The sequence below is a fragment of the Porites lutea genome, chromosome 10 (genome assembly GCF_958299795.1).
Source record: "Porites lutea chromosome 10, jaPorLute2.1, whole genome shotgun sequence".
NCBI classification, from domain to species: Eukaryota; Metazoa; Cnidaria; class Anthozoa; order Scleractinia; family Poritidae; genus Porites; species Porites lutea.
The window spans coordinates 26222749-26249691 of record NC_133210.1 but is presented as its reverse complement, the minus strand read 5'-3'; the positions used below and the strand labels follow the sequence as shown (position 1 = coordinate 26249691).

At 37.3% G+C, this 26943-nt stretch overlaps 1 long non-coding RNA gene across 1 annotated transcript; it reads left to right on the top strand.

Annotated features, from left to right (window-relative positions):
* On the top strand, window positions 1-18042 carry LOC140950571 (uncharacterized). Its single transcript, XR_012167201.1, has 4 exons — window positions 1-132; window positions 12507-12648; window positions 14195-14301; window positions 17861-18042. It is a non-coding gene; the product is annotated as an uncharacterized lncRNA (long non-coding RNA).
* The last annotated feature ends 8901 nt before the right edge of the window (window positions 18043-26943 follow it).

Sequence of the window (26943 nt, the reverse complement as noted above, 5' to 3'; positions counted from 1 at the left end):
TAGATAATAACAAAGATCTGTCTTAAACAGGGTCGGGGCAGATCTTGAGCTATTCAAAAGTGGCTCCAACAATAGAGGAGTAGCTGAAGTGAAGGACATCATGGCCACAGGAAAGAGATCATAAGTTGCCAGGTTGGTTATTTTGTTAACCTTCGTTAATAATACTCTCAGTGGTTACCTACTGAATTTTAGAAAAAGATTTAGCTCTGGAAAGTTTTCTGACACAGGCCAGGAAGTCATTTGAACATGGCAGGGCTTTCGCTGAAATTTCAGGTGTCATGGTATATGAAATTTGCAGGGGGAAATTAGCCTGCAAAAACAGCCATTTCTCCTTGCTCCTTGCCGCTGGCAATGTTTTGTGAGGAGCAATGTTTACGACTCATGTTTCCTTTGAATTATTTGTTTTATCATCCCTGAAAAGCTCCATAAGGGGAGAGGATAATTAGTTGTTTAAAAACAAAATTGAAAATTTCAATTCCTCCTAGGATCTACTGCTCCATGTACGAATGATTGCTAATTTTTTGAATAAGTCACTATTTGATGAACTCATCAATCGTATTGCAGAGCAATGTACATTCAAGAACATGAAGAAAAATGATATCAGTTATAAGATTCGGAACGAAGAGAGTTCCTTGCTTCTCCGGAAGGGAGTGGTCGGTGGATGGAAGAGTTACTTCACTCCAGAACTGAATGAGAGATTTGAAAAGGAAGTGTTGGAAAAACTGAAAGGAACTAGATTAGGATTTGATTTTGAGATATAAAAGACAGCGTTTGAGTAGTGGATCGATAAATTCCTAGTTTGTGCATCCAAGTAATAAAATTCACTAGTGTCTAAAATGCGTTTATACAGAGGAAATTTTTAACGTTTCTGTGGACAGATAACGTGCTACATCGCATACTACCCACATTTTCAGTGCCAGTAAAGGACGCTCTGTGTGTGTCAGGTCGTACCTCAGCATAGTATATAGTATAAGTCTATAGGTGCTGATAAAAAAATTAAGTTAACACTCCCAAAATACGGTATTGTATCCGCAAAATGTAATTATTGCCCTTTTTGCTTTATAAAATGTCAGGATATTTTGTCTTGAAGTTATTATGATCTTTGCTTATCTTTCCTCCTGAAGATTCATGGCTCGTCAAGTAATTGATTCAGTTTTGCCAAAAGAACTGAGGAACTCCTCATTTCCCAATAATAGTGCTGTATTACCTCCTTACCTTACATAATTAGGCACAAGGATGGCTTCGTACTTAATCATTTAGGCTCAGTTTTTCTCATAGAAAGTGGCGGAAAATTTCCTACCCGCGTTTTGCGAGGAAAAAAAAGCCGAACTTCTGCCTAAAAACATAGCAAGACCAGCAATAACACAATTCAAGGGATGACATTTGCTACTTGAAGATATGGTAGTGACTATATTGTAAGACGAGAACATCGGTCAAGGTAATCATGTTTTTAAGCATATTTTTGATGAACAATAAAAAGTAGTCTGAGAATATGTGCAGTCATGACTAACCAATCATGATAATCGTCATCGTCACCACGAACATCAACATCTTGCAACATCACCACTATCATCACTATCATCGTCATTATCATCATCTTCATCACCCTCATCATCAACAACATCATGATCATTATCACTACTAGCACCAACACCACCATCAACGTCAGTATCGTCATCATCATCAGTTTCTTCTTCTTCTTTTTCTTCTTTATCATCAGCATTATCATCATTATCACCATTTTGTCGTCAAGTCTCATTAGCTTCTGTCGTTCAGTTTGCTGTCAGGGTCTTAAAAGGAATCATCGGTGTTTCATCGATTAGCCCTAGGCAGTATTGAAAACAGCGCACAATGTTTGTTTTGCATTTTTCAAAAGAAATCTGTATTTCCTTGTTAAGGAAGCAAAAATTGATAAAAGCTTTTCCGATACAAACTATTTTAAACTCTCATGGATGAAGCTCAGTAGAACAGGTTGGTCAAGTGGTATAATTTCTAATTTGCAAGATCTGGGACCTAGAATCAACCAAAATCCGAAGTTTACACCCTTAATCGAGACAACGAGCATTCCCGCCCCTTTCATATAGGAGTTACTTGTTCACATCTAAGTAGCATCAGCGTGATTTCTGTAAAAGGGCTGGTTGTTGTAATGTTACATGAAACAAGAAAGATTGCAAAGCAGACTTACCAATTTTAACATAGTTGGCTAAATAAAAGATTGATGTCATTTTGTGTTACAACTGAGATGTGGTCGCCTGTTAATGTTGAATGCAAGTGTCTGTTCTGCTTATTGTGCAAAAAACATGACACAATCCTCAAAATAAGTCGAAAGTTTTTAACAAGGAGCCCTGTAAACAATTTCGCCCAGAAGAGTTTGAAGATCACTGCCGTACGTCACAACATATGAACGTAGTTTCAGCGGAGATGCTACAGGGGGATTCCGTGTTTCAGAGAACCCTTGACGAACGGGAAAGAGTCGCAGAAGATGTGCTGTTGAAGGTGTTCACAGCTGCGTATTGGATCATGAAAGAAGAGCTACCTAACAACAAGATCAAGTCACATGTAAGCCCCTGAGCTTACATGCATTCCCGGTTTGGTGGGCTTTGCGTTTTTTTTACTTCTTTATCGCCTTGCCGTAAGGATAAGTTTGCCGTTTCATATTTTTCTACAAGTTTAATTGTACTGATCCAGGTCAACAGCTGGGAGATCCAGCACCACTCATTGGTTTGATGCTGTGGACTTGCTGATATTTATATATTTAACAACAACTACCCGGCAACTTGAAATCTTAGAAAAAATCTCTCGACTGTTTTCTTTTTTTTTCTTTTTTAGATAAAATAAGACCAGAAGTAATGTTGAGTGATGTGTTGACTATAAAAGAAGCCTTTCTGGAGTATAAAGATGTCAGTTTTTCAAAGTCCAAAAAGTCGCATTTTATTGCCCCCGCAGGGATTTCGTCCAGAAGGCGAAATCCCGAAGAGGCACTCTAGTAACTTGCGCGTATATTAAGGACAGTACTTACAGCTGAAATATACAGTCAGTATGCCAGAAAAAAATCTCGATTTGCTTGAACAGGGGCTGCGTGGAATCGCCAGGTAATGATGACGTTTCCAATGTTCGCGCCCGCAAGTCCGAGATGGTTAGGATGACGTAAAGACAGAAAATCCCTAAGGGACCTCTTAGGTAGATTTTGTGACATTTCAGTTAACAGTCATACTTCGATACTCTTTTGCGTTATGTGTTATCAGTGACATTCTGTGGAGCAGTTGTTTTGAAAGTTATGGACCAAAAGACACTCGCTAAGCGTAGATGAAGTTATAAGGTGCGTATAACTGTGTATACATAAACACTTGGAGAGTTTGCGAGACACGAGTTCACAAATCTTTGGCAGACACTCTTTCTCTCTCTTTGACCGGAATAAGACTCAGCCCCAAACTAGCAAGGCGAGTGGATCAACGGCTAGCATATCACTAGTGAAACGATGGACGATTACAGAAATTCGCCGACAATCAAATTCTGTGCTGACTTATTCCCTGCTCACAGATGTCCTTCTGCTATTAAGTTTAACATAAGACGAGAATGCGCGAGCGTGAGTTGATCAAACGACCTTTTAATTTCTAAGCTTACTTTCCGGCAAATAAAATGAACTGTATGTAAAAAGTAAAAGAAAAATAGCCAAAAATTCAACTTCTAATTTCTATTTCTTATGGTTTAGAATAAACTATTCTTGAGACTGAGAATGTTTTGATCAAAGCTGTGTATATCGGGCTGCAACTGAGCATGGAACCTTGCGTTTCCTGTTTTTATCTCACCTGTTGTATGGAATATGTGTGAAAATCTTCATTATGAATGGGTATCTTTCAAAGAGCTTCACAACGAGCTGGAATACTATTGACCGACAATATACAGAGCGGGGGTATTTTTGGTAGAAAAATTCAAATTTTTTTCTCTATTTGTTTTTGGCGAAAATAAGACTAAAAACAGAATCATCGGTTTTTCATACCTATTCAAAACCCCGAAACAAACATCACCGGTTAGAAGGTCTCTTCCGGTTCAAGAAGCCGATTATAAGTCGAAAGCTGTACATCGTCTTTCAGAGCTGGTTACTATCAAGTCCTTTGAAGCTATGCGAGCCTGTGCGCTTTTCAAACGTTTCTATTACCTGCCTTAAAATATGCTGTGATGTTGGGAGAAAAAAAGAAGATGTTTGCATATAAGCGCAAGGAAAATTGCGCCTAATTAAACAATGTCCACTATTTTCTGACTTGTGGTAAAGGAACGAGAAATACGTGTAAATTTGATGCAACTGTAAACTTCTTTTCGGCAATTGCAGGCAATATTACTGTGAAAACAAAACGTAAGTCAAATTTGGAAAATTATAACTTAATCTTGTGTTTTGCAACCAGCGCTTTTTATTGACTTTAAGATTCAACGGCGCGATGGCAACGATAACAACTTTGCACGTGCCTCGCACTTTTTTGTACATTTCTTTCCCATTCTTGCACGACTACACGGTGAAAATGCCTAATTTCGCGTTTTATAGAGGACGTAAAGCCATCCTGTGACCCGTACAAATACAGCTTCTGGCCGAGAACTATCATTGACTGGAATAGCCTGCCATCTGATTACTTAACAATGGATTCAACTGCAAAATTTAAAGCCACCATCTCTGACTACGTTTTTTCAGTGTGATGTTAGGAGCTTGTGAATATATCTGTTATAGATGTTGCAAGATGATATATGTAAATGTAAATGCAACGAGGAAATTTTATTTCTCTTTCTGAGCCTGGATATGGTCCCTTGAAATTCAGCTTCGGGAGGGTTCGTCTACATTTGACGGGGTAAGTGGGTAGAAATAATCGCTATAAAGAATGAAAGAACGCAAATCACTTTTTAAGCGACGTTTTCCTTGCTGTTCGGTCGTTGGATCTTAAACTCCCTTATCGTGTCCTCTTCATCAAGAATAATTAAAACTGAAATAGAATGGCTTTCCTTCCCATCTTTACTGAATATATACGGGAAACAAATCACTAATAACTGTTTTCGCCCCTTTTAGTTGTGCTGTTGAAGAATAGCTAGTGAAGAAACAAGCTTCCTATTAATGTCGAGGAAACAGGGAATCTAAATTGAGAAAAAAAAATTATTAAACTCTAATTAAACTTCACAACAAAATGGTCTGACTAGACGGGTTTACACAACTCCATTTATTTCGAGGTCTTCTTGATAACGAAATTTTACGAGGTATACTTTTACAACAAGAAATATTTGACTTTTTACCTTTTTCCTTTACGAATACAATTGATTCTTAGGACCCAGTTCAAAGGCATCGGGGCCTTTTGTAAACGTAAGGGGCTGGCGGGGGAGGTGGGGGGGGGGGGTGCTTATCGTACACCAAGGCAAGCGTTTACCTCTACTCAAATTTCCCAGAAAAAAAATAAAAAAACTGTTTGCTTGCTTGTAACCTTCACAGTGTCCGGATCGTTCATTGTCAAATTATTGACGTGCATAAGTAGGCCATTGTTCAGACGTTGATCTTGCTTCATTTTCATGGTTCCTTCAAGGTAAGTCTCTAATGGAATGCCCAGTTAATAGCAAATTCAATCTTATAAAATGCTGAGCACCTCTCTAAATAAGGCGAGTTTTGTATCAAGAGTTTGTGGAAAGCTGGGCTACCCGATATTTTGAGGAAAAACAACTTTTACGAATGATAGCCATATTTTTCATAGCTTTTCTGAACGGGCCTGAGTGAATGAGGATGTTGTGTATGAATCAACGAAATTTCCAAACAATTTTTGGGCCTAACACGCATGCGTCTGTGAAGAACCGTACCATCAGTGTTTTAAACCACAAGTGAGCGAAATGAGTTTTCGATCCAAATATATAGGTCAATTTTCTAAGGCAAAGTTAGGTTGATTATTTCCGGTGGGGTTATAGGGCGGTGAGAGATGGCCAACTCTCTGAAGCCTGCTTGACTAATCCGTGCGGATGCGACTTACCGGGGGGGGGCTGTCGAGCTTGCTGACGGTCACCAAACTCCGGCCCTGCAAGTGCAGGGAGGTGCTCGAACTATTAACTCGGTCCCAGAGGTTAAATGGGAACCCTCGCGCCGGAGGTTAAACGGTTAACTCTATCCCAGAGGTTAAACGGGAAAAATGGCCACCAGAACACCTCCCTGATAGGGTTTTTGCTATTTTTTGTGTCGTGTCACGCTGCAAGAGATGTTACGCAATGTCACGCAATATCTATATTTTTAACCCGGGGGGACTCCCATATGAAAGTAGCGGGGATGCTCGTCGGAAATTTTGAATTAAACCCCTTAAGAAGACCAACCTCGGCGTTGGCCAACCCTTTTTTGCCCCCAAAAGATACCATTTTGTTCCAATGTTCTTTAGGTATTGATGTTTATACAGAAAACTTTGATTACATGAATTGAGTAAAAATTAGTATAATTGTATTCAAGTATCTCTCATTGCACTGATTTTCTGTTTCTTTCCATCTCTACTCTCTTCTGAATTGGTCTTGTTTTTCACTGAGGTTAAAGTGAATGCTTTTTTTTAGAAGAGACGTTTAAGAAAATCTCGGGAATGAGTAAGGTACCATAACGTCGACTTGTTGTCAATAAGTGAATGACCTCTTCAAATGTCATTTACATTATTTTCATTAACAAGACGTCTTCTCACACCTATCTGCTTTAACCAAGTCCCTCGCAGTCGTGCAACAACCAATCACTTTCAATATAACTTTGAATTTAAGGCGAATTGCCAATCCGATCCGATTCGATCGAAGCAATCCGATGGTTTTGTTAACGGCCAGCCAGTATTTAAAACAGCACGTAGTATTTGTTTCACATTTTTCGAAATACATCTGTATTTGTAAGAGATCATAATAGGACTATTATGATCTCTTAGTAATTGTTACAGTGGGACAAATTGATAAAAACTGTTCCAAACTATATCATAGAGACTTTTGTTCTTTGGCCATCGTAGTTTGATAAAAAATAAAACAGAAACAGCGGTGATAAATATTGTGAGTTTTCGCATTTTTATAAACTTGGCGTTTCGTATGCTATTCAACAAACATTTTCAAGTGATCTTAACTGACCGTTAAAGAAAATGACAAGACTACACTTGAAAAAAAATTCAAGGGGTCTGGAAATGAGATTAAGAATTGACCCCTTGTAATTTTTTGAACACATAGTCTTGTAATTTTCTTTAACCGTTAGTTAAATGTTTGTTCAATAGCATACGAAACGTCAAGTTTATAAAAATGCGAAAATTCACAATGATTATCACCGCTGTTTGTGTGTGTTATTTTTGTTCCAAACTATTAAACAGGCTGGTCACGTGGTATTTCTAAATCTCTCTAAATGAGTGAGACCTGGGACCAAGAACCAACCAAGATGGCGCCTAAAAAACGCACTTGTTCAAAACCTGAACTTTATCGCGATTTTACCGTTTGTGCTCAACTTCAACACAGTAGCTTAAACGTTTAACCATCTGGTGGCTTATTAGTCGTCGTTTATCTCCTTTACGTCTATAGAAATGTGCTATTTCAGCAATGGGAAACAAGCTTTGACGCAAAGCAGCACAAAAAGTCTGTCGGCCCGGGGGTTAAATTAAAGGTAAGGCTCTTCTGAGATCATAGAAATGTGGTAGAGACTAAGATTCTTTTATCAATGTAAGAATTTAAATTTTTCAACTGCTGCATGCTGGGCTTTCAACCCCCCACGTATTTAAATATTAAGAATTGATAGGGAAGAAATGATAGATGACGTCATAACATATAGTACGACACATGACATCATTTGTACTATGTGCAGCTTCAATCATCAGAAATTTGTGATGGCTTAACTGCAGAATACCCTGCCACTTTAAAGCAACCCCCAAAAATTGGTAGATACGGGGATACTCAGGTGCGCCGTCTGAATCAGATGTCGCGCCAGTGTCACTCCAAAGTCGAACGTATTCAGTTAGGTTTGGCACATGCAAAGTACGGCGTCTGAACCAGGCCTTAAATAGTTCAAACAATGCAAAATATTTGAAATTTTATTGTCGGAAATTCCACAGGCAATCAGCATGAAGATTTCATACCCAAATCTGGATTTCTGGAGACTGGCAGATACAACCTCATTCCCAGGTTCCCTCTCCTAGCCGTTGAGAGACCATGGTTGGGTCTGGTCATTTGTCTCCTAGAATCTGGGACGTTACAAACGAACAATTTGGGGGAGGAGCGGATAAGTGTGAGAGCGTAGATGGAAAGTGTAGCCATGAAACTGTGTCCCTGATCTTGTCTTAAAGGTCTTGACTAGTCAAGACAAAACCTTGAACGCCAAAAATAATGCACAAAATCCTTTGACAGCAAAAGTGTAGTGAACTTCAGAACATCTGGATGTTAATCTATTGGAGATACTTTCCTCATCAAATTTTGGCACATTTGGAGGAAATTGCGGATTCACCGCTTGTGCAGTCAAAAATAATTTACGCAGTGATATTCACCGAAAAGATGTAACAAGTGTCGCCATTCTCAAACCTGAAAAATGAATGAAGCTTAAATAGGTCGAAGCGGTAGGAAGAGAGAATATGCCACCCAGACACAGCTTGACTATTCAAATGAAAAGAAATAACAGAATCTTGAAAGAACATATTTTTATCTACAGCTCTGTGTTTTTCAGTTTTTTTCATCTTCCTTTAAAATCAACTGAATGACCTTTTATTGTTCCTTTTTTATTTTTTGGAGGGTTAGGTATCCTTAGCTTTAGAGGATTTTAAGAAATCACTGGGCTGCATGTGTTTTTAAATAAAGTTTTTACATGGAATATGTACAAGAAAGCCTTTCACTTCGAAGGTTATGTTGTGTGTGTTGTCTCTGGTCTGCATGAATTACTCTTTTCATCCATCGAATTGTGGTCATCCTTTGCCTATTGCATTTGTTTGTAAGCACTTGTTACTGTATCAGTGACTGTATATCTCAGTCTACACAATACATTTTTGTGTTCCCCATCATAACAAAGGATAGGCGGTGGAGAAAGCTGATATTTCATTTCAGACTACACAATTGGCGACAAAATTGTTGACACATTGTACTCAAATAGGGTAACTTCAGAGAACATAAGAATCCACACCCCTCCCCTGCCCCTCCATTCAAAGTTGGGGCATTTGTTGTTTTCTAAAGGTAGCTCGAACAGTGGCACAACATTGCATGGAGGGGATGGGGGAGGAAAAGCTATTTTTCCCCCTTTGGAAGTCAGGAAAACATCAAAAAGTCCATTTACGGCGAAGTGCCTCAACTCATTTTGTCGCCGATTGTAGCTTTCTGTAAAGTCACTAGATCTAAAATGTTATTTTGATGGTTGAGCAAATATGAATTTAATTTTTAAATTTGTTCTGGAGCCATGTGACCAAACCAAACCAGGGTCTCTCTCTCTCTCGCTCCATAGGGAAGGGTAAGAGAGAACCCTGCAAAAAGGGTTGAGGCAGGTATGGTCCAAAATCTTGAGTCCCCTTTATTATCTGGGAGAGTTGACAGCCCTCTATATGTATACATTTCCTGACTCAAACTCCATTAAGAGGACCTTTCTTGATAAATTTCCACCCAGGTGACAATTAAGGCTACATATTCTTGGTTTGCAATGACATGCCAAGGCATCCATGTTGGGGGTCAAAACAGTAGCAGTTTTTCTCAAAGAATTTACAGGACTTATTCAAAATTTTCCCCATGCATCAAGTCCTTTATTCAAATGTAAAAACACAACCAAAACATCTAGTCTCGGAAAGCTGTCGTATGGAGGTTTGTTCTTTTGAATAAAATTGTTCATTCCAGAGGTCCACATTTACAGAGATGCTAACCTCTGGAAATCTAAATTCTCCCCAGAATTTCAGCTCCAAAATTATGACATGGGAATGGATTAGGGCATTATAGGAAGTCTTACACAAATTGCATAGCATCAAAATTCACTTCATCATTGTAATGGTATAAATACTCTTTGTTAGCCTGTAAGCAAGCTCTCCATTTAGTTGAGGCAGAGAGTTCAGAAAATAATTATAATTGTGAGCACCTGGTACCCGAAAAGATATGATTTCGGATTTTGATGAAGAAATATGTATATTTCATTGCCCAGAAAGTCTTGGAGACGAATTGTGGGGTTGCAGAGTTGCTATGGCACAATTTTTGAGGGGGTTGGGGAGACTTTCGATTTGGTAAAATTGACAACGCTCAGACAAGGCACAATATTGATACGACCACATCTTTTTTATTATCTGATTGAATTGTTTAAAATTTAAACAACCTAGACCTTTTTACAACCTGAACAATTTCATGTAGTTTTCTTGTTTGATTGATGTTGCCAAGGCTATGGTTGGCATGTCAGAAACCAAACTAATCCCATTTAACTGTTTCAGAGCTTCTGTTCTGACTTAGGGCCTGATTATGTGGAGGTGGGGGGCCCCAGGTAGGTGAGGTAACCTGCTAAGGTGGGGTAACCTGCCTTTCCATATAATCTCTCATTTTAATGTGATCACGTTTATATGTTAGGTTGGGTGACCTGCCATATGTTATCTCACCTACCTGGGATCCTCCACCTTCACGTAAACAGGCCCTTAGCAAGCAAAAAACAGCTTACTAATTGTTTGACAAGGGCAAAACAAACTTTCGTGAGGTCTGGCTGCATTACAGTGTTTCACCAAATGAAAATTCCAGTGTACAGTCAACTCTCTCTTAACGGACACCTCTGTAAAACCGACACCTTATTCCGTTGATTTGACTCTTTATAAGACGGTCATCTCTCTAAGACGGACACTTAGTGCCGGTCCCAAAGGTGTCCATCCTGGAGAGGGTTGACTGTACATATAGCAAGCAACTGTTTCATTTGACACTTTTTCATGCTGGTAAAAATAATCGAACAAAGACAGTAAAATAGTGACTTGGAAATTTACTTATTGGTTTTCTTCTATGAAAATCTGCATTCAATCCCTAAATATCTTTGTTCAAACAAGAATTATATCACTTCTGAGGATACACTTAAAAGGGTTATGTCACCCTTGGCGCATGCGATCCAATGAAAACAAACTTGAAAAAGTCAACCCGTCTTAACCTGTTAAGATCTTCATCAGCAAGGCATCATGGGATGTAAATTATGTATTGGACACGGGAAACATTCTGGAGTGGCATATATGAGAAGTTGGTTTTTGTTTTGCTGTAGTGTTGACAATTTTAGGGAGCCATTGTGAATTGCTTTTCAAAAAACTTTTAAAATGCCTCATTTAAAATTTCACGTTTGCAAATTGGAGGTGCGATGTGTGTGTTGGTTTTCCATAAGTCTTGTTAATAAGAGATTCCACCTTGAACCAAATTGAACCAATCAGCGCTTCTGACCCGATTCCAGACAGATTTTATGTCATCATTATGGAATTTTTTGTCGCTGAGTCGCAGAAGTTCCTCCTTGTGAAACATCTCTATGCAGCAGCAAGGAGTGAGGACATATGGCTGTTTTCACAAGCTATACAGAGAAAAACTCCAGTGAAATGCCTGGGGTATGCCTGGGGGTAGATGGGCAGTTTTGGAATTGACTGGCTCTCTCAAAATTAATAAGTCCCCCACTGTCTGATATAGTAAGGCTTCCTTTTCAGGGAGGGAAGTTATTAAGCCTCGCGCTCTTTTAAGCTTAGACCCTCCCCCCTGTAGTCTTTTATATTTTTAGATCCAACAATGCAACGGCTATGAGAATATCAAAAATACTAGAGGTGTAATGAGCAAACCAACAACTTGGCGCATGTCTCAGCCTGTTTTGTACTTTTCTTTGCCATCTTTGAACTACTTCATGTAGGATGGGAAAGTGTCTAATTTTGCGTTTTATGGAAGCAACAACAAAATTTTATTTCTTTTACTGAACTTCGATATGATCCCTTGGAATTCAACTTTAGGAGGGTTTTGCCTATTTTTGATAAAGTGGGTAGGCAAGATTCTTGTTGCCAAATGCGTTATAAGTCCCTTATAACATAAATGATATAATCTAACCTACGTGTATACTAACAGCCAACCCTCTACAATGGCCACCTTTCTACAACATCTACTTTTTAGTGGATAGTCAACATTAACTCTTGTTTAAACCTCCTGACAATGGTCACCTCTCAGATGTTGTGTAATTTGGATACCTCTTGGCTGACATGTCTGCCCACTCTCGATCGGCTATCGGCCAAGATATTGGCTAACGTGTTGACTGACACTCGGCCGACTCAGATGACTAGATTGACATATCAACTGATACTGACTGATATTTGACTGATATGTCCACAGAGTATCGGCTGATAGTGACAACCAATCCTCGGCTATGGGGTGCCAAATGACGAAAGATCTCACCTCTCTACAAAGGCCACTTTCTTCTGTCCCCAAGGTGGCCATTGTGCATGTGGAGAGGTTCAACTGTATTTAAAAATACCTTGGAAGTCTAAAATTATCATGTACACTTATATGTAGCTTTGCTCAATGCTCTTTGTCCTTATTTTCTTTTTCAGACAGAAGAGAGAAAAAAAGATTTGTCTTGAACAGGGTTGGGGCAGATCTAGATCTACAGATGTTCAAAAGTGGCTCCAACAATAGAGGAGTAGCTGAAGTGAAGGACATCATGGCTACAGGAAAGAGATCACAAGTTGCCAGGTTGGTTTTGTGAACCTTAATTAATACTTTTAGTGGTTACCTACTGAATTTTAGAAAAAATATTTAGTTCTGGAAATGTTTGCTGACACAGGCCAGGAAGTCATTGAATGTGGCAGGGTTTTCTCTGAAATTTCATGTTGCTAGGTATATGAAATTGGTAGCGGGGGAATTAGTCTGCGATAACAGCCATTTCTCCTTGCTCCTCGCCACTGGCAATGTTTTGCGAGGAGGAACGTCTGTGACTCAGTGACAGAAATTCCATACTTATGTCAGACATAAGTCAATGTTTACACATTAAAAATCTGGTACAATCCTTTGGTCCCAAAGTCAAATTTGTTCAATTTTACATTTCTCCTGGTGGATTTGGAAAAGTGTTGTGTTCATCTGCCAATGAGTTCCAGCAAAACTCAAACTCAATATATTCCACAAATATTGACTGTTTTGTCATAGATTCATCGTGTTTACATTTGACTTGTCTGTCATTTGTAACCAATAGCTGAAACCACTTAAAATATAACTACTCCATTGTCCAATCAGCCTCATGACCAGACAGATTTTACATTATCATTATGGAAGTTTTTGTCGCTGAGTCGCAGAACTTCCTCCTTGCGAAATGTCCCCCAGCGGCGATGAGCAAGGAGAAATGTGTGTGTTTACAGGCTAGTGGGGAAATTGAACAGTTAAGAGGTCTCTTTGGTTTTATTTTACTTTTGTTTGCTATGAATGAGTCATGGGTTATCAGGACAAAGCTCACACCTGTTTCTAGGGTGTCCCAGGCACATGCCCCTCCCCCCTAGAAAACTTTTGAAATCTGGATCTCTTAGAATACATTTTCAGCATTCTGGAGCAAAAATTAGAGTTTTTGAACAGAACACAGACATCATTAAATTTTGGCTTTTTTATTCAGCGACAACACGTGAATCATTTTTACTTATTTATATATTTGTTCTTGCCAATAGCTTTGAACCATTGGTTGTTTCATTATCTGTTTTACAAATGTAAATCATGTTATTTGTAAATCTGGAGTAATATTCCAAAGACGAGTAGGCATCAAGTTCACATGAAATAGCCGGTGAATTTCACTGGCTCTTATTGAAAACCTTGGGTTATGCCCTTAGAAGCCAGGGAAAATCCCAGATCTCTGGCCTTTTTTGACAGGCCTAATGTGAGGTACAGATGGTGTGGGGTTTTCCCCCTAAGGGTTGATTTCCACTGTCACTTAATTTTTACGTAAATAAAATAGAGGCATAAAATTTAGGTTCGCAAATAAAATAGAGGCCTTGAAAGGTCGCACGTAAGGGTAAATATAGAACCTCACTATAAACTTCACGTTTAATCTCGACACTTTATTTCTTGCCTCTATTTTATTTACATGATAAAAAAATTATGCACGTTAAGGTGCGTAGCCAAAAAGGTGACTGTTAAAATCAACCTTAACAGCAGGTTGTTCTACCGGAAGGCTTTTCAGCCCACTGTTGTTTCACAACCCTTATTTAGGTGAAATCCTTTTAATGTTAAAATTAATGTTGCAATATGTTTTGAACAGGGTGGGACCGATCTTCAGATGCATGTTCATGAGTGGCTCCAACAATGGTGGCAGCTGTGAAAACTAAAGTACATCATTGCCACAGGAAAGAGATCACAAGTTCATAGGTTGGTTTGTGACCTTCATTGGTGTTACTACTAGTATGGCAAAGTAGAGTGTAACTTAATCATGTGCAGGTAAATTGGCTGTCATTTTGATTAGGGATTAATCCCAGTTAAATTGGGCATTTTTCCTTATCATGTATACTTTTTTACATCCTCAAGTTTACTAGTCCAGGGCTGTCAAAAAGTTTTTATTAAGTAGCAAGCTGATAATGAATAGTAGGCAGCTTTGGAACTCGCACCAAAGGAACAAGTTATTGAGGGCTGAGGCAACTAGGTACATTTTGATATTTAGATCCTTGGAAATGGCATTTCCAGGGGTTTTCAAGAACTTTTTTCCACCGCAGACACCATGTTGTTAGGTCATAATACATGCAAGACTGGGAACAATGCCGTCGAGATGTCCCAGGTGTTCCACGGCATTGCACGGTTCGAGTGTTTCACTGATCTAAACCTGTTTAAATTTGCGTTCAATGTCAATAAAAACTGGGAAACGGATGCTTTACAATTTTATTCGATGGTGCTGTTTTTTGTTAGCAGTTGTGGTGGAAGGAGATGAAAGTAGCTGGCTGAGGATAGCTAACTGGCGGGCGGTTTTGGCCGTGGCCCTTATTGACAGCCCTGCTAGTCTCTGAATGCGATGTGTTTTTAAACCTCATTGAATGAAGTTATTAATATTATCAATATTATTATTATTATCACACCTTTTGCCTTTCATTACCTGGAAATAAATTTTAAGTTAGCATCAAAATATCAGTTGATATAATGATATGTGACATCATTGCAGAAAAAAACCAATTGTTTTAATTATTTGTGTGATCAGTAAAGGATTTTACATATGCAAGAACATTCATTAATGCAAATATAGTTTCAGAAAAGATACAGTGTTTTTTTAACAATCATGTTTTTGCTCATTTATCCTCTGATGGTTTCACTGTTCAAACATCATGGTATATGGGTATGCATAAACCTAAACCACGCAGTACATTTTCTGGCTATTTTTATTTATCCTCCTGCTCCCTGATTTTGTACATGTATTGACTAAGCACTGTGCACATTGTGTGTTTGTGCAAACACAGCAGCAAATTACACATGTACACTGTACAAGCCTAACAAAATGATTGCTATATCTGACACTTCTGCAATATGAGCTTTTAGGTATATTGTAAAATTCACACAAATTAAAACACACCTCCAAATTCAATGCAATATTGGCAAGGTAATGCTCATAAAAATAATAGTTATTATTCATATTCTGTCCTCATAAATGAACATATTTCAGCCAAGAAACATGGAACTTCATTGCCACTAAAGAATGTTGTTTTTGAACACTAAAACACTATAGAAATTGGCCTTAATGATTGTTCTTCTTGATGTAAAAATCTTTAATGATTATGCCAAAAACTTAAATGTTTGGTTTCTTGACTAAATTAAAATGAATAATATTCTAACGTTAATAAAAATTTATTTGCCGGTAATGAAGGGCGAAAGGTGTATTGTTACTTAATTATTCTTCTTATTATTATTATCATAAATTATTTTATCATCATGGTTACAATCTGTTACAAAAAGGCCTGAGGCACCAACTTATTTATTTGGGGAAGATTGTTTATCAGACATAATTCAAGCTGCTCTTGCCCATTAGATTGCAAGATAACACCGATAATGCTAACACAACGCTAACACATTTGTGAAAGTTGACGTACGAATGGAGGAAAACTTCCAGCGGACTATCTCCCATCTGCAAGGGTATTCTTGCCCAAAGCTTCAGTTGTAAGAAACTGAATAATCAGAAACATACGGCAAATACAGTTTGCAATACAAGAAGAACAACTTTATTCTGAATGTGGGGAAAGATAAAAGAATTTCTATTTATGAAACTTACTTTGTATTTGTCCCTCTCTTTTCAAAACCTATCTTAACAAGGCAAACTATATTATCTAGGAAAAACTCTCAAGAGTTTTTAGCCTCGCAGGTTTCCGTTTGGAAGAAAAACAAAGCCAACAACTCAAGTAACTTTAAATGTCCATTTTAAAGCTGCACTGAAAGCCCTTGTACTTGGTAATTTATTCAAGGTTTTTAGACTTGACATCACATTTACACGGGAAGCTTACTACTTAGGGATAAAGATGAAGAAAATATGACAATCGTCTTATTCTTTTCATTATAATTGAAGGCCAAATGCCTGCGTGCGAATGTGATAGCAAATCTTTCAAACTTGAATAAATAACCTAATACAAGGGTTTTTGTTGCAGCTGAAAATGGATGATTGAAATACTGGAGTTGGTGGCTTTATTTCTGCTCAAGACGGGAACCTTCAGTGCTAAAAAATGGTAGGAGATTTCCGTAGATGTTATATCATGCTTTGTTGAGATTGTTTGCAAAAAAAGAAGGGAAAATACACAGTAACTTTGATAAACAGAAGTTATTTAATCTTGCCCCACATTCAGCATAAAGTTGTTCTTCTCGTATTGCAAACTGTATTCGCCGTAGGTTTCTGATTACTCAGTTTGTTGCAACTGAAGCTTTGGGCAAGAATAACCTTGCAGATAGGAGATAGTCCGTCGGCAGTTTTCCCCTATTTGTGCATCAGCTTTCTCTAATATGTTAGTGCTGCATTTTAAGGTTAAATTTGACCAACTATTTGTGCAGTGAGTTCTACGGTCATCATTGACTTCAAACTTGCAGATATAAAACTAAAGAGCTCTAAGGCTTATTCGCCAAAGTTAGAGAAAAATCTGTCTTAGGGTTTTGAATTATTATTGACATTTTTGTAAAAATGCGGTTTTAAATATATGCTGATATCTCAAACATTTTCATCCTACAAAAAACTAAATAGCATTTTCTTAAAGTATTAAGGATGCCAAAAATCATAGAAATCGGTTAAATTATTCCTGCCAAAAACCTGATTCAAAAACATAACCAACGTGCAAATAAATAGGCTCGGGCCACCTTAAATCAAAATTACCCTGAAAAAAAATGACATAAAACATGTACTTTTTGCAATACTAACAAAAAATCTGTGCTTTACAGGGTGCAAAGAAAATCATTTTTACAGCTTGCCCTTCGGGCAAGCTGAAGCTAGCATTTACTAGCCCAGACGTCATTTCAACTAGCCCCAAAAACTTTTTGTACTTCTGTTATTCAAATTCCTCATAAAACATCACTTGCCCGTCGGGCACGTTAAAAACAGAATTCACTAGCCCGATAGCAAAATCCACCAGCCCCGGGTTATCGGACAATACTTTCTTTGCAAGCTGGCTTTGTATAGTCAAAGCCTGCTTTACAGACATCCAGTTAATACAGACACCTCATTATTATGGACAGTTTGCTTTGTCCCTGGGGAAAGAAACCCCTACATTTACTCCATATTCAATCCACTTAATATGTTCACCTGTTAATATAGACCTTTTTTAATGCCCCCCTCATTAACGGGGTTTGACTGTAATGGTTCTTAGAAAATATATAAACTGATAAACAGAATGATATTATTATTATTAATTGTAATGATTATGATAGTAACTTGACTTAGATGCTTATGTATGCTCATCTTTTTCTTATCCAGATCAGATGCATTACACTGTATGCCACAAACAGACAGGATCAAGTCTTCAACATTTAGGCTTTTGAGGTTATCTTAAGTACCATATAGATTACTTTGTAATCCAGCTCTTGACAGAACCAGTTAAACAAAATGTGGCTTGCTTGTTCAATATTAAAACAATAATAACCAGGACACAAAATTAAAAATGCAATTCAATCCACTTGGTAAAATCCTTATTTTTCAGTCATGATAGGCTTGTTTTCTATCTGGATGGTCAGCAAACATTAGTTCAAGGCCTAGTTTGTTTAAAAGCAGCAAAGGAAAAAATTCTAATTTTTGACCAGAATCATGGGTTAACCTCTTTGAAAAAATATCCATAGGGCGACTTGGTAATATCCTTATTGTTTAGTCTAGGGAGGCTTGTTTTCTAACCGGATGGTCAGCAAAGATTATTTCAAGGCCTATTTTCTTTAAAAGGAAGCAAAGGAAAAAATTCTAATTTTTGACCAGAATCATGGGTTAACCCCTTTGAAAAAAATCTCCATAGGGCGACTTGGTAAAATCCTTATTTTTCGGTCTAGGTAGGCTTTGTTTTTTAAGCGGAAGGTCAGGAAACATTATTGCAAGGCCTATTTTGTTTAAAAGCAAGCATAGGAAAAAATTCCAGTTTTTGACCAAAATCATGGGTTGTCCCCCTTAAAAAAAATTTCCATAGGGCGACTTGGTAATATCCTTATTTTTCAGTCTAGGTAGGCTTGTTTTCTAACTGGATGGTCAGGAAACATTATTTCAAGGCCTATTTTGTTTAAAAGGAAGCATAGGAAAAAATTCCAATTTTTGACCAAAATCGTGGGTTGTCCCCCTTAAAAAAAATTTCCATAGGGTGACTTGGTAATATCCTTATTTTTCAGTCTAGGTAGGCTTGTTTTCTAACTGGATGGTCAGGAAACATTACTTTAAGACCTATTTTGTTTAAAAGGAAGCATAGGAAAAAATTCCAATTTTTGACCAGAGTCATGGGTTAACCCCTTTAAAAAAAATCTCCATAGGGCGACTTGGTAAAATCCTTATTTTTCAGTCTAGGTAGGCTTGTTTTCTAACCGGATGGTCAGCAAACATGATTTCAAGGCCTATTTTGTTTAAAAGCAACCATAGGAAAAAAATTCCAATTTTTGACCAAAATCATGGGTTGTCCCCCTTAAAAAAAATTTCCATAGGGCGACTTGGTAATATCCTTATTTTTCAGTCTAGGTAGGCTTGTTTTCTAACTGGATGGTCAGGAAACATTACTTTAAGACCTATTTTGTTTAAAAGGAAGCATAGGAAAAAATTCCAATTTTTGACCAGAGTCATGGGTTAACCCCTTTAAAAAAAATCTCCATAGGGCGACTTGGTAAAATCCTTATTTTTCAGTCTAGGTAGGCTTGTTTTCTAACCGGATGGTCAGCAAACATGATTTCAAGGCCTATTTTGTTTAAAAGCAACCATAGGAAAAAATTCCAATTTTTGACCAAAATCATGGGTTGTCCCCCTTAAAAAAAATTTCCATAGGGCGACTTGGTAATATCCTTATTTTTCAGTCTAGGTAGGCTTGTTTTCTAACTGGATGGTCAGGAAACATTATTTTAAGGCCTATTTTGTTTAAAAGGAAGCATAGGAAAAAATTCCAATTTTTGACCAGAGTCATGGGTTAACCCCTTTGAAAAAAATCTCCATAGGGCGACTTGGTAAAATCCTTATTTTTCAGTCTAGGTAGGCTTGTTTTCTATCCGGATGGTCGGCAAACATTATTTCAAGGCCTATTTTGTTTAAAAGCAAGCAAAGGAAAAAATCCTAATTTTTGACCAGAATCATGGGTTAACCTCTTTGAAAAAATCTCCACAGGGCAACTTGGTAGTATCCTTATTGTTTAGTCTAGGTAGGCTTGTTTTCTAACTGGATGGTCAGGAAACATTATTGCAAGGCCTATTTTGTTTAAAAGCAAACAAAGGAAAAAATTCTAATTTTTGACCAGAGTCATGGGTTAACCCCTTTAAAAAAAATCTCCATAGGGCGACTTGGTAAAATCCTTATTTTTCAGTCTAGGTAGGCTTGTTTTCTAACCGGATGGTCAGCAAACACTATTTCAAGGCCTTTTTTGTTTAAAAGCAAGCATAGGAAAACATTCCAATTTTTGACCAAAATCATGGGTTGTCGCCCTTAAAAAAAATTTCCATAGGGCGACTTGGTAATATCCCTATTTTTTAGTATAGGTAGGCTTGTTTTCTAACTGGATGGTCAGCAAACATTATTTCAAGGCCTATTTTGTTTAAAAGCAAGCATAGGAAAAGATTCTAATTTTTGACCAGAGTCATGGGTTAACCCCTTTAAAAAAAATCTCCATAGGGGGACTTGGTAATATCCTTATTTTTCAGTCTAGGTAGGCTTGTTTTCTATCCGGATGGTCAGCAAACATTATTTCAAGGCCTATTTTGTTTAAAAGCAAGCATAGGAAAAAATTCCAATTTTTGACCAAAATCATGGGTTGTCCCCCTTAAAAAAAATTTCCATAGGGCGACTTGGTAATATCCTTATTTTTCAGTCTAGGTAGGCTTGTTTTGTAACTGGATGGTTAGGAAACATTATTTTAAGGCCTATTTTGTTTAAAAGGGAGCATAGGATCAAATTCTACTTTTTGACCAGAATCATGGGTTAACCCCTTTAAAAAAAATCTCCATAGGGCGACTTGGTAAAATCCTTATTTTTCAGTCTAGGTAGGCTTGTTTTTTAACCGGAAGGTCAGGAAACATTATTTCAAGGCCTATTTTGTTTAAAAGGAAGCAAAGGAAAAAATTCTAATTTTTTGACCAGAGTCATGGGTTAACCCCTTTAAAAAAAATCTCCATATGGCGACTTGGTAAAATCCTTATTTTTCAGTCTAGGTAGGCTTGTTTTCTAACCGGATGGTCAGCAAACATTATTTCAAGGCCTATTTTGTTTAAAAGTAAGCATAGGAAAAAATTCCAATTTTTGACCAAAATCATGGGTTGTCCCCCTTAAAAAGAATTTCCATAGGGCGACTTGGTAATATCCTTATTTTTTAGTCTAGGTAGGCTTGTTTTCTAACTAGATGGTCAGGAAACATTATTTTAAGGCCTATTTTGTTCAAAAGGAAGCATAGGAAAAAATTCCAATTTTTGACCAGAGTCATGGGTTAACCCCTTTGAAAAAAATCTCCATAGGACGACTTGGTAAAATCCTTATTTTTCAGTCTAGGTAGGCTTGTTTTCTATCCGGATGGTCGGCAAACATTATTTCAAGGCCTATTTTGTTTAAAAGCAAGCAAAGGAAAAAATCCTAATTTTTGACCAGAATCATGGGTTAACCTCTTTGAAAAAATCTCCATAGGGCGACTTGGTAATATCCTTTCTTTTTTAGTCTAGGTAGGCTTGTTTTCTAACTGGATGGTCAGCAAACATTATTTTAAAACCTATTTTGTTTAAAAGCAAGCATAGGAAAAAATTCCAATTTTTGACCAGAGTCATGGGTTAACCCCTTTAAAAAAAATCTCCATAGGGCAACTTGGTAAAATCCTTATTTTTCAGTCTAGGTAGGCTTGTTTTTTAACCGGAAGGTCAGGGAACATTATTTCAAGGCCTATTTTGTTTTAAAGCAAGCATAGGAAAAAATTCCAATTTTTGAACAAAATCATGGGTTAACCCCTTTAAAAAAAATCTCCATAGGGCAACTTGGTAAATCCTTATTTTTTAGTCTAGGTAGGCTTGTTTTTTTACCGGAAGGTCAGGAAACATTATTTCAAGGCCTGTTTTGTTTAAAAGGAAGCAAAGGAAAAAATTCTAATTTTTGACGAGAGTCATGGGTTAACCCCGTTAAAAAAAATCTGCATAGGGCGACTTAGTAAAATCCTTATTTTTCAGTCTAGGTAGGCTTGTTTTCTAACTGGATGGTCAGGAAACATTATTTTAAGGCCTATTTTGTTTAAAAGGAAGCATAGGAAAAAATTCCAATGTTTGACCAGAGTCATGGGTTAACCCCTTTAAAAAAAATCTCCGTAGGGCGACTTGGTAAAATCCTTATTTTTCAGTCTAGGTAGGCTTGTTTTCTAACCGGATGGTCAGCAAACATTATTTCAAGGCCTATTTCTTTTAAAAGCAAGCAAAGGAAAAAATTCTAATATTTGACCAGAATCATGGGTTAACCTCTTTGTAAAAATCTCCATAGGGCGACTTGGTAATATCCTTATTTTTCAGTCAAGGTAGGCTTGTTTTCTTTCCGGATGGTCAGGAAACATTATTGCAAGGCCTATTTTGTTTAAAAGCAAGGAAAGGAAAAAATTCTAATTTTTGACCAGAATCATGGGTTAACCTCTTTGAAAAAATCTCCATAGGGCGACTTGGTAATATCCTTATTTTTTAGTCTAGGTAGGTTTGTTTTTGAACTGGATGGTCAGGGAACATTATTTCAAGGCCTATTTCTTTTAAAAGCAAGCAAAGGAAAAAATTCTAATATTTGACCAGAATCATGGGTTAACCTCTTTGAAAAAATCTCCATTGGGCGACTTGGTAGTATCCTTATTTTTTAGTCTAGATAGGCTTGTTTTCTAACTGGACGGTCAGGAAACATTATTGCAAGGCCTATTTTGTTTAAAAGGAAGGAAAGGAAAAAATTGTAATTTTTGACCAGAGTCATGGGTTAACCCCTTTAAAAAAAATCTCCATAGGGCGACTTGGTAAAATCCTTATTTTTCAGTCTAGGGAGGCTTGTTTTCTAACTGGATGGTCAGCAAACATTATTTCAAGGCCTATTTTGTTTAAAAGCAAGCATAGGAAAAAATTCCAATTTTTGACCAAAATCATGGGTTGTCCCCCTTAAAAAAAATTTCCATAGGGCGACTTGGTAATATCCTTATTTTTTAGTATAGGTAGGCTTGTTTTCTAACTGGATGGTCAGCAAACATTATTTCAAGGCCTATTTTGTTTAAAAGCAAGCATAGGAAAATATTCTAATTTTTGACCAGAGTCATGGGTTAACCCCTTTAAAAAAAATCTCCATAGGGCGACTTGGTAATATCCTTATTTTTCAGTCTAGGTAGGCTTGTTTTCTATCTGGATGGTCAGCAAACATTATTTGAAGGCCTATTTTGTTTAAAAGCAAGCAAAGGAAAAAATCCTAATTTTTGACCAGAATCATGGGTTAACCTCTTTAAAAACAACTCCATAGGGCGACTTGGTAGTATCCTTATTTTTTAGTCTAGGTAGGCTTGTTTTCTAACTGGATGGTCAGGAAACATTATTTCAAGGCCTATTTTGTTTAAAAGGAAGCAAAGGAAAAAATTCTAATTTTTTGACCAGAGTCATGGGTTAACCCCTTTAAAAAAAATCTCCATATGGCGACTTGGTAAAATCCTTATTTTTCAGTCTAGGTAGGCTTGTTTTGTAACTGGATGGTCAGCAAACATTATTTCAAGGCCTATTTTGTTTAAAAGGGAGCATAGGAACAAATTCTAATTTTTGACCAGAATCATGGGTTAACCCCTTTAAAAAAAATCTCCATAGGGCGACTTGGTAAAATCCATATTTTTCAGTCTAGGTAGGCTTGTTTTCTAACTGGATGGTGAGCAAACATTATTTCAAGGCCTCTTTTGTTTAAAAGCAAGCATAGGAAAAAATTCCAATTTTTGACCAAAATCATGGGTTAACCTCTTTGAAAAAATCTCCATAGGGCGACTTGGTAATATCCTTATTTTTTAGTCTAGGTAGGTTTGTTTTTGAACTGGATGGTCAGGAAACATTATTGCAAGGCCTGTTTTGTTTAAAAGCAAGCAAAGGAAAAAATTCTAATTTTTGACCAGAATCATGGGTTAACCTCTTTGAAAAAATCTCCATAGGGCGACTTGGTAATATCCTTATTTTTTAGTCTAGGTAGGTTTGTTTTCGAACTGGATGGTCAGGGAACATTATTTCAAGGCCTATTTTGTTGAAAAGTAAGCAAAGAGGAAAATTCCAATTTTTGACCAAAATCATGGGTTAACCCCATTTAAAAAATTCTTCATAGCACGACTTGGTAAAATCCTTATTTTTTAGTCTAGGTAGGCTTGTTTTCTAACTGGATGGTCAGCAAACATTATTTCAAGGCCTATTTTGTTTAAAATGAAGGAAAGGAAAAAATTGTAATTTTTGACCAGAATCATGGGTTAACCTCTTTGAAAAAATCTCCATAGGGCGACTTGGTAAAATCCTTATTTTTCAGTCTAGGTAGGCTTGTTTTTTAATGGCATGGTCAGGAAACATTATTTGAAGGCTTATTTTTTTTTAAAGCTAGGAAAGAAAAAATTGCCATTTTTGACCAAAATCATGGGTTAACCCCTTTGAAAACATCTCCATATGGCGACTTGGTAAAATTTTTATTTTTTAGTGTAGGTAGGCTTTTTTTCTAACCGGATGGTCAGCAAACATTATTTGAAGGCCTATTTTGTTTAAAAGCTAGGAAAGAGGAAAATTTCAATTTTTCTTGTGTTTATGTCACTGGTGTAAACCAATGTTCACTGGGCGTAATGTTTTTTTGTGTCCAAGCCCTTAAGGTGTATACGTGGTTCACTCAAGTAGCTTGATTACAAAGTAAACATCACTGGTGCTGAAGGTAACTATACTTCATTGAAGAAATAAAACTTGTCTCTGTTGTTTTAACACTAAAGAAAAAATAATAAAATTAAGTTGTCTACCCTTCTTTTGCCTCTGTTGGTTTGCTTCCACTCTGCTTACACACTTTTAAAACATGGTCTTTTCTATCTGATCCCTTCACTCAAGTTGGGAGCAGTTGAACACTTAGAAAATTTAGCCGTTTGTTCCCAAGTGGGGTGGGCAGCGTGAAGGAAAATGAGAGTTTGCTCCTCATGCCCTCAGGGTCTTATTCATTTACGTCACAATACCACACCGGCCAAAATAATTCTCAGTGAAAATATAATTTGTTTTAGGTGAAGAAGCGTATCTACAAAGTCAATATATCGTGAAAATACCCAGAGACTCGGACAAGAGAAAAAGAGGGTGCTAGAGAGTAAAAATCAGCCTTCAGTGGGTCTCCGTCAGAAACGAAGGCAGAGAATTGAACAAAGAATCGCGCTGGTCTGACTGACCTTCATTTCACAAACTTCACCAAAGAGCACAAGTCAATAATAATCTTCCTCTGCGAAGCAACTGATGCTGGATTTCTCTCGCCCTATTTTAATGTTTAGTGTTTAATGTTTGGTCTCAATGAAATGAAATTTGCTGCTGAAAATAAGATTTTATTCTAGCACTGTTTATTATCATTTATTCTAAAATGCCGAAGTGCCGCGATTGAGTTTTGGTCTTAATGTTTAGTTTAAAATTCAATATCTCAACTTTGCCTCCCCTATTATGAATTTGGATGGCGTTATTTACAATCAGTACCGAATAGATTTCGCCTTCAAATTTCGCCAAAGGGATTAGATCTAAAGCGACTTTGTAAATAAATATTTCATTTAAGTTAAGTTGTGGATCCTTTTACTTCCAATGAAAATAACGGAGAAATTTTCGTATTTCGAAACGAAAAAGGAAATTAGCGGAAATGTATTTTTTTTATCCTATAAAGTAAAATTAAATTTTAGCTGGAAAAACTTGGCCGCGATGTTTATCCGCATAATAATGAAAAGTTGCCGCAATAATAATTTGGGCTAATTTCCCTAGAGATGTTTCAGTTGTCGAGACCGGAATGGATACTTTACACCAGGTTTCCCACAAAAGACTGGAACTAGCCGAACGCGTTATTTAAATAAAAAAAATATATAAGAAGAATCTTCCAGTCAGTCTTTTATGGGAAAGCCGATTTTAATGTATCAATTGAAGTCACTGCCGAGAAAACAGCTGAAAATTTAAAGAAGACACTAGGCGAAAAAATGTTTTTTTATATATTTATGCCCACAACCGAACCTAGAGCATGAATGTCAAATTAACTTGAGTTATCACCCAAGCCAAGGAAATCTAATCTATGTCCCTTTTCAACAAAGAAATAGAAAAGACTTCCACAGCAGTCTTATTAATCAAGTTGGTTTAATAGTAATAATTTGATCCTAACTTAATACGGTTTAGTTATCTCGGTTTCCAATAGCCCGTTCACAGACCCTCTATTTTCTCCTCCGTCAAGCCCGCGTGATAAAAAATAAACCGCGGGGAATTTATTGACCGCCAGCGCAAAGGGGTAGGGGTGGGGGAAGAAGGAAATAGACGTTTTTATGTTTCTTTCTCGCGGTCCACGCTCGCATGCTCGCCTCGCTCTCGCGCACGCCGATGTTTTCCAAAAGAATGAAAAGAAAAATAAAACAACGTCTGTGTACAGGCTAGGTTTCCAAAGGCTTAAATAATATCAAGGAGAAGTTAGTCTTTCACATCAACAGCCAAGTTTGTTTGACTGTTGTTTCCAGTTGACACAAAAACAACAGATGTTGATGTAACATAACCTTAGTTTTGATCATTTTAAGGTAATTCAGGCAGGAAATATGAAATGATAATTAAGATACTAAATAATTGATTTGTATATGATTTTTATCCTATGCGATGATTTGAAAGGTTATTTATCATTAGGCCTAAGTAAGCTTGAGATAGATGTGAAATTTTTAGGTTTAGAAGAGAACTCCATTACCAGTTGCCCCCCATTAGAAAGATTTTTTATGACTATCAGCTCAATTTGATGTCATTTGTAAAAATCCACCCACGCCACACCGGTAAGATTCAGTATCCAGTCCTCTGTCCTCGAATCCTCCATCGACACACCTACTCCGTGAGTCGGCACAATGTTAGCACCGCCGTTTTTCATCCTACCGCAGGCAAGCGCCTTACTGTTTTTTTATTTGGAAAAAAGTGTGGGTAGTATTATGACAAAATGAATGAAGCCCCAAGAACATAAGAAGCAAACTCTCACCTTCCTCCACACTGTCCTCCCCACTTAGGGACAAACGGCCAAATCTTCCAAGTGCTTAACTGCCCCCAGCAAGAATTACAGAATCAGATAGATTCCCAGGGTTCCTCCGTTGAAATATCTCAGAAGACATCAGAAACACACCTTCTCAGAGGCAGAGCTTCCACAGCCCA